The sequence below is a fragment of the Cottoperca gobio genome, chromosome 15 (assembly GCF_900634415.1).
Source record: "Cottoperca gobio chromosome 15, fCotGob3.1, whole genome shotgun sequence".
Lineage (NCBI taxonomy): Eukaryota > Metazoa > Chordata > Actinopteri > Perciformes > Bovichtidae > Cottoperca > Cottoperca gobio.
This window is the reverse complement of record NC_041369.1, coordinates 9,757,968-9,765,211: the sequence shown is the minus strand read 5'-3', so window position 1 is coordinate 9,765,211 and position 7,244 is coordinate 9,757,968. Positions and strand designations below refer to the sequence as shown.

General features: G+C 40.0%; 1 long non-coding RNA gene across 1 annotated transcript; it reads left to right on the top strand.

Moving 5' to 3' along the window:
• Nucleotides 1-251: 251 nt before the first annotated feature.
• On the top strand, nucleotides 252-4,055 carry LOC115020083 (uncharacterized). Its single transcript, XR_003833530.1, has 3 exons — nucleotides 252-300; nucleotides 716-787; nucleotides 2,746-4,055. It is a non-coding gene; the product is annotated as an uncharacterized LOC115020083 (long non-coding RNA).
• Nucleotides 4,056-7,244: the final 3,189 nt, after the last annotated feature.

Here is a 7,244-nt window from a genome sequence, read left to right as displayed (position 1 = left end):
ACAGATTGTGTGTGTGTGTGTGTGTGTGTGTGTGTGTGTGTGTGTGTGTGTGTGTGTGTGTGCAAGTTAACTTGTTCACATTTCAGAATATGAGATGTATTGCTTTTACTTCCTGTTGATGTTTACTCAACGGTCATGCAAGTCTGACACACTGGGAAGATGATTACTTATACCTAAGCTCTTTATCAACAACATCTGCATGCATGAATTGACATTCAGGATGAGTAACATGTCTGTATCTATATGTGCTCCACATTGCAGATGTCTCTGAGATCAACAACACTGGCACCAGCAATGGAGGTGAGTAGAGATCATGTTTTTCCACATGAACTATCCAATCTGAAGCATCGCTAAAATCCTGCCACGAAACAGAAAGCTCCCTTCCGTCTGCCTCCACATCCCTTCAGCCGGATATTTCTGTTAACATACCTGCCTACATTCATAAAAATATCACAGTGCATATTAGTGTTCTGATTATATATATATATATATAGAAGCTCCAAAAAGTCTGTCTGAAAAAGTTCTTGTTCGCTACATTGTAACTAGAAACCCACTCGGCTTGATTCACAAGCTTGGCAGGGCAGAGAGATTGTCGATTGGTAAATTGATGCTTTTCTGCTCAGGATGACGGGCCAAAGGATGCTTGATGATCAAAGCCTCCTCTCACATTTTCCCCTCTCTATTCTTCTCATTTCTCTTCCTTACTCTTATCTAGAGGAGATGAAAGATCCTGTCGAGAGCTCAGGAGAACCTGATTCCATTCTAACTGACAGCATTCAGTCCAAAGGTAAGGGCGAGGGGGAAGCACTCGATCGCTCTTATCTCGCACACAATCTCTATTTTAAGCGGATTCTTATTAGTGGCCACAGCTGCTGAATTAAAATTCACTTCATCCAGAGGATCCTCAGCGCTGTGCAGCTGAGTGTTACCCAGTTTCACCCTCCATGTCTCCGCCTCCCCCACCCCTGTCTGTCTCCATCTCCTTCTCTCTGTCGGGGCTATATTGTAGGATATTTTGGTATAAACGTGTCGGCACGTCTTTGGAGATTGAGTGTGATAAATTGCCTGCAAACTCAGGCATTTAATAAATCAAGTGTGCAATGCATATTATTTGAACATGCAGCCAACACTGACTGTAGGGGCAATAGTCATGCCAATAACTGTTGTTATTCTCAGGTCTCTGTTGAGATGTAGGGTATTAAGACAGCATGCAATTTGTATTTGTTCTGCGTGTTGCTCTATAGAGTTGTTCAGCCAAAGAATTGCATTCAGATTTAGGCGTTGTAGTTTCCAGGTAGAAAAAAAATTATTAAGCAACTGTTGTGAACAGATTGTCAGGGATGAATAAATAGGACAGGCTAGCAGCATATGAAATAACTTGGCAGAGGCAAACAGGTTGGTGTAGAAAGCAGAGAGTTTAAACAATGCCTCACAAAGCGCCAGAGAAGAAAAAGCTTGTTGTCGGAACAAGAGTGTGGATCAGGGTATGATGGTGTATACGGGAACTGGCTAACGTATAGTGGGGCAGTTAAAATGAGCCATAGTAAAGTATCAAAACACATGACACAGGGCAGCCACAACAGACTGAACAAAGACGGTTGTTTTATCTGTACTAAAGATCAGAACAGAGAAAACAGGATCAGCCTCAGTGTCCAAATGTCTGTTTATCCATCTGTCTGTCACACACAATTTCTGGAACATCACAGATCCAATTATTATGTTGGTAATAACACATGTCACTGCCCTTTATTGGCTTTTATAGATAGATGCTACAAGTTGTGTTTTACTGTTAGTTATTTATTAAGAGGTACTTTGGTACTGGGGTACAGTCTCTTCACCAGATACAGTGTCTTGCTCTGGACCAAATCTCATCTGATTAGATTACCATGAAATTTAATAAAGACATCTCAAAAGGATTGTGGGGGACCTCACAACCTTTAGTGCCACGATCAGGTTCCCCTTTGACATGTTTTTGGAGTTTCAGGAAAGTTGCCGTAGATATTCATTGTCTTCAAAAGGGATAAACCCTGAAACTTTCAGTGATCCCCTGAACTTTCCTCTTTTGCCAGCATCTCACCAGTATTTCAGATTACTATAAATTATCACGACCAGATTCATGCCTCCACCGGGACAAATCCATAAGATTTTAACGATCACATACTCTTTCTCTAAAGCTAACATAAAAACCCCTCTACATTTTACCATTATTACTGGTAAGGCTCTGAGAATAGCAAAGTCATTTATTGCCGTTTCTTCTTCTTTATTGTCATTATTGATTAATCTAGTAATAATTTACTCGCCAAAATGATTAATCTATAAAATGTCAGGAACAAAAGTTAGAAAACGCTATCAGCCCTACAGCCCAAAACATTCAGATGTTCAGTTTACCGTTGCATATGATACACAGAAGCAGAAAATCCTCACAATTGAGAAGCTAAAACTATTGAATATTTAGCAATTATTTAGCAATTATATAAATTATTTTGCGACTATTTTGATGATTGCGTATTTGTCTGTTGATTTTGATGTTGATCATTTCAGCACTAGTTATGTTCCCCCCTTTCATTTTGTGGTGTGCAATCATCATTTCAGCCTAACAGAGATTGTTACATGTCTCCAATCAGCTCCTCTGTTGAAGTCAGAGAAATATACATACAACAGGAACATTAAATACACAGTTTTGTGTTGTGAATGTAAGAACCAGAAATTCCGCAAAATCTAAATTCTGAATGTTTTTCCATCCAGACACTGTTGAGAAGAAAGAATGACCAGCTGTGACAATCAACCTCATCTGACAGCCAGCAAAACTGTGCGAAGGCCAACCCACACTGGTGTCAGGTGGCCCATGTCAGCATGGGCTCTGATACTGGCCCAGGACAACCAGTTACTCACAACATGCTCACATGCCCAACTTTATTTAGCCTATTCCCTCTTTGTTAAGAAACTACTCATCCCTGAAGTATGTATGTTCTGTATGTATATGTATGTATGTACAAAACCCTACTATAGGACTTGAACATATCAAGCAGAAAAGATGAGCCATACCTCACTGTGTGTTAGTCATACATCATTTTGCTGGCAGGGTGCGATGAGATAAACCAGGTTCAAGTCTCTTTATTTGATCTATACCCACTGTGAGAGCATGGTGAAGCTGTCAGAGGACAACAGCCCCAGCTCCTACATGTTGACACTTCAGGCTGGGTGATGCTTAACATCAACCATCCTTTTGTTCTCACAACGCCACTCAGTCATGGTGACATTCAGCAGTGGAATACCCGACAACACTACATTTGTAAGCCTCTTTTGAGCGCGACACACTGACACCTGCCATGTCTCCTCACACACTTCTGTAGCTCCAGGTCCATTGTTTAGTCAAATCAGCCAATACCGTTGATTCAGACCACAGTCTGTAAGGCGGTGAGTCATTCCCCGGGCTTTTATCTATAAACACCACTGATCACATCTGATCGGCGCCGCCGCTGTAACTGCAGCTTAACTCGTTTAACCAAGAAACTGTTCATCAAGGCCCACGTACACTAAAGAGGAAATGAGTGTCTTTTAACAAATCAATTAGTTCTTGTCCCTCTTTTTCTTTGCAGTTTCCAGTGCATGCCAGAACAAATTGCTTTGAACTTCATCTACATAAACAGGAATTACAGTCCTCTTCGCTTTCGCTTGTCTACTTATCAGATTGTCTATAATTGTATTGAAGGAATCTGCCTTATTTCATATCAAACCACAAAATCACAATCACAGACCTAAGGAGGTGGTCCAAGTATGAATTCTTGGTTGTGTATTGCTTGCAGATGATTTGTAATTTTAAGTACATCATACAATGGCTAATGCCTGTTGTTAATGGTTTCTTGTGTTTTCCTCAGTTGGTTTTAAAACATGGTTTTGGTTTCTTTTAAATGTTGGTATAATTCATGAATTATTTTCAGTGGTGCCATACTAAAGATCAGATTAATTAAAGTTCTATGAAATGATGCCTTCATACTTTGATGTTTGCTTTGCTAAACTATAACAGAAACGACTAATAAAATTTAAAGATGAAAGCCATGTCTCAGCTTTTAATATACCTTGTCGTGTAAGATAATATGTATTTCTACTGGCAGCTGGTACAGTTAATTTCCTCTCAGTTCTTGTGTGTGAAATTGAACCACTGTCTGTAACGGAGTGATCAGTCGTGTGTCTCCGGGTAGACAAACAATTAGTCTGTCCTGTGATCTTGAGCATGCTGGCTCTCTGGCCTTTGGGCTCCCCCCCCTGTATTAAATTAGAAGAGATATCTGGCAGACCCTCCCACCCGAGAGCCCCCCTCCCTCTGGGAAACTCACTAAGGCCTCACGAGGAGTTTGTTACCAGAGCTGAACCTCTTTATCAGTCTCCTCTCTTATCTGAAAAGATAATGTTAGCTTAGCACCTTTTCAAATCTTTGGTAAACATTTACTTATGAAGTGTGACTTTAGGAATTATGAACATGAGTTGGACTGCCACATGTCTCAAAACCACTGTACATTTTTCATTACATTACATTACAGTTCATTTAGCTGACGCTTTTATCCAAAGCGACGTACCATAAGTGCAAACAATCATGAGGATACAACTCAAGAATCTTACAAGTGCATTAGCTTCAAATATTTAAGTGCAGAACAACAGCTTCGAATAAGCCAAACAAATGTAAGTGCAACATACAGAAACAATAAAATAAACATTTAAGCAGTGTTAAAGAGCACCCGACACTAGGTTTAAACAAAAATACATCGATTAGAATAAAGCTGTAAACAAACCTGAGCAGGAGCCAAACTCTATAAAGTCTGGACAAAGCAGATAAAAAACAACTTTTTACAACAACGTACACATTTCTTTCATCGTGTCGGATGTAAATATTCAGGCGACACACTGGGCATACAGACGCGTATCCTGGCAACCACTGACCTCCCGCAAAGACAAATATTTTTGTGTTCCTTTAACAAACACAACTGGACATTCATCAACAAGAGTTTGTCCTGCTAATTCATACTGCCATCGACGCAAAAAAGGGAAGAAAACTGAAGAAAAACAAAGTTTTGATGAGATGGTGGCAGCGCTGGCTGTAAACTCTACACAGCTGAAGGTGAGAGAACTTCATCAGAGTGAAGTAGACTTCAGATGAGCTGCAGCTCTGCACAAACAATACAGATAAAGGCTTAAATAATAGCTACTCTTTCTCTCTCCACACATCACAATAGTTTGCTGTGTGATTTATGTTTTCGGCCAGTTTATACAATTATTTCTTGACTGCGTGATGTTGACTGTTCCAATTCCAGATATCAAACATGTTTACAAGTATAGTACTGAGATGATGGGCAGAACAAATGGAATGTGATCATACTGTGAATCTTGCAGCACTTTCAGTGTCCACTATGTGGCGCTACAGAACACACGTACGTATGTATGTTGCTCTATATCAGGGTTAGACCACACAATTTTATTTTCAAGTAAATCGGATGATCTTTGTCACAGAAGGATGACTTGGCATGTAGATGTCTTCAGGCCGCGACTTATCAACCATAACACATTTGGAGCAGATTGGAGATTGCTCAAGTTACAACAACTTCCTCTTTTACGGCAAATTGGTCGCGATGCCACGGCATCTCCTACAGGAGTCTACGACAAACGGTTCATGAGGTATGATAGGGGGCGGGGCTTAAGAGTAGGGATGGGAAAGCCTAAACCATTGGCCTATGAAAGAGAACTTTGGTTCAGATTGTACCATGGATATTGGAGTTACAACATAGTCATGTTTTATGGCGAAGCCGACTAGGCCACAATAGGGTCGTTCCATGAAACTGGCATGTAAATGTCCTCAGGCCTACATTCTAACTGAGCATGAGAAATGTGGGTCAGATTGTACCATGTACATTGGAATAACAGCATCATCGTGTTTCATGATAACTTTTAATCCTCAAGGTCTTTAGACGGTACAGACTAAATGTGTCAGTTGGAATACATCTGTAGGAGTTCATTAAAGTATGGCGCCATCAATTTACAGCAACTTCCTGTTGCCAGTAGGTGGCGCTATGACTATGGGTCAATATGGGCATGTAAATGTTTTCAGGGCTGGAACAATGTTCATGAAACATTTGGGGCCAAGTATCCTGCTTTTACTCCAGAGACGAATCAATCAAATATGTTTTAAACATTACCCTAAAAGAACAACCTTCAGCCATTATTATTATGTTTTGATACCATAATGGCATCAACACGTTTCTCATCTCTTGGTGTGAAAAGTTTCACATCACTTAAGCAGCTACCATATTTACGTTCCATTAACTTGTCGCATGCCAAGCAATGTCAGGAGAGTGATTGTAGTTGGCAAGGCCTCTTTTAAATAATAGTTGAAATACTGTGGCTCATATTTGAACATCACCCCCGTTGTGCTGGTCTTAGAGTACATATAATTACATCTTAATTGAAGCACTTTAAATTTGAAAAGTCTCATGAAAGTAGGACATTTATTAGAGCATTTGTAGACAAATAGTAAAAGCAATAGATAGTAAATCAACACGTTACAGAAGAGAATAAGATAAAATACATCTTAAATTCATTATTATACAATATAACGTGAGACCTGTTTTAATGTCTGATCTTTATAATAAGATATATATTTATACAGTCGGGTGTTTGTGTTAATTGTTCTCTTTTTCCAGTTTTTTCTTCCTTCAGTGCACCGAGGCTGAAACAGCGTTTAGCTTCGTGCAAAATTACAGTTGTAGCAGTTGTTGTGTGTGGGACAGAGCAGCCCTATAATTACCTTCAGTCCACTAACCAGTGTATTTATCATGGAACAACAGTGGAGAAAGCCTTAATGCTTTCTCTTGATCAGTGTTGTGGCTAAAACCCCTCATGTCTGACCCATGGACAGAGGAGTGAATCCCCTGAGGAGTGTGATGGATGTAATGGATGACACTGAGGCATATTGACAGACACACTCCACCGTCTGTGCTGCAGTGTAATTTATTCTAAAAAGTGCTCCTCATATTGACCTGCTTTGTAGCTCTATAGACACAATGGTGAAATATAGTGTTTTTGTAACACGGGTGCACAGAGGTGGTATGAGACTCTAAAGCGTCTTACAATGTCCGTCTCACATAGCTGTTTTTGCAGCTCACATTTCCTCTGCTTTGTGATATCTCGACATCCAAGTTTTTTCTATGATTAATCCTTTCTATGTGCTACATCGAACCAGACCTAACCTTTAC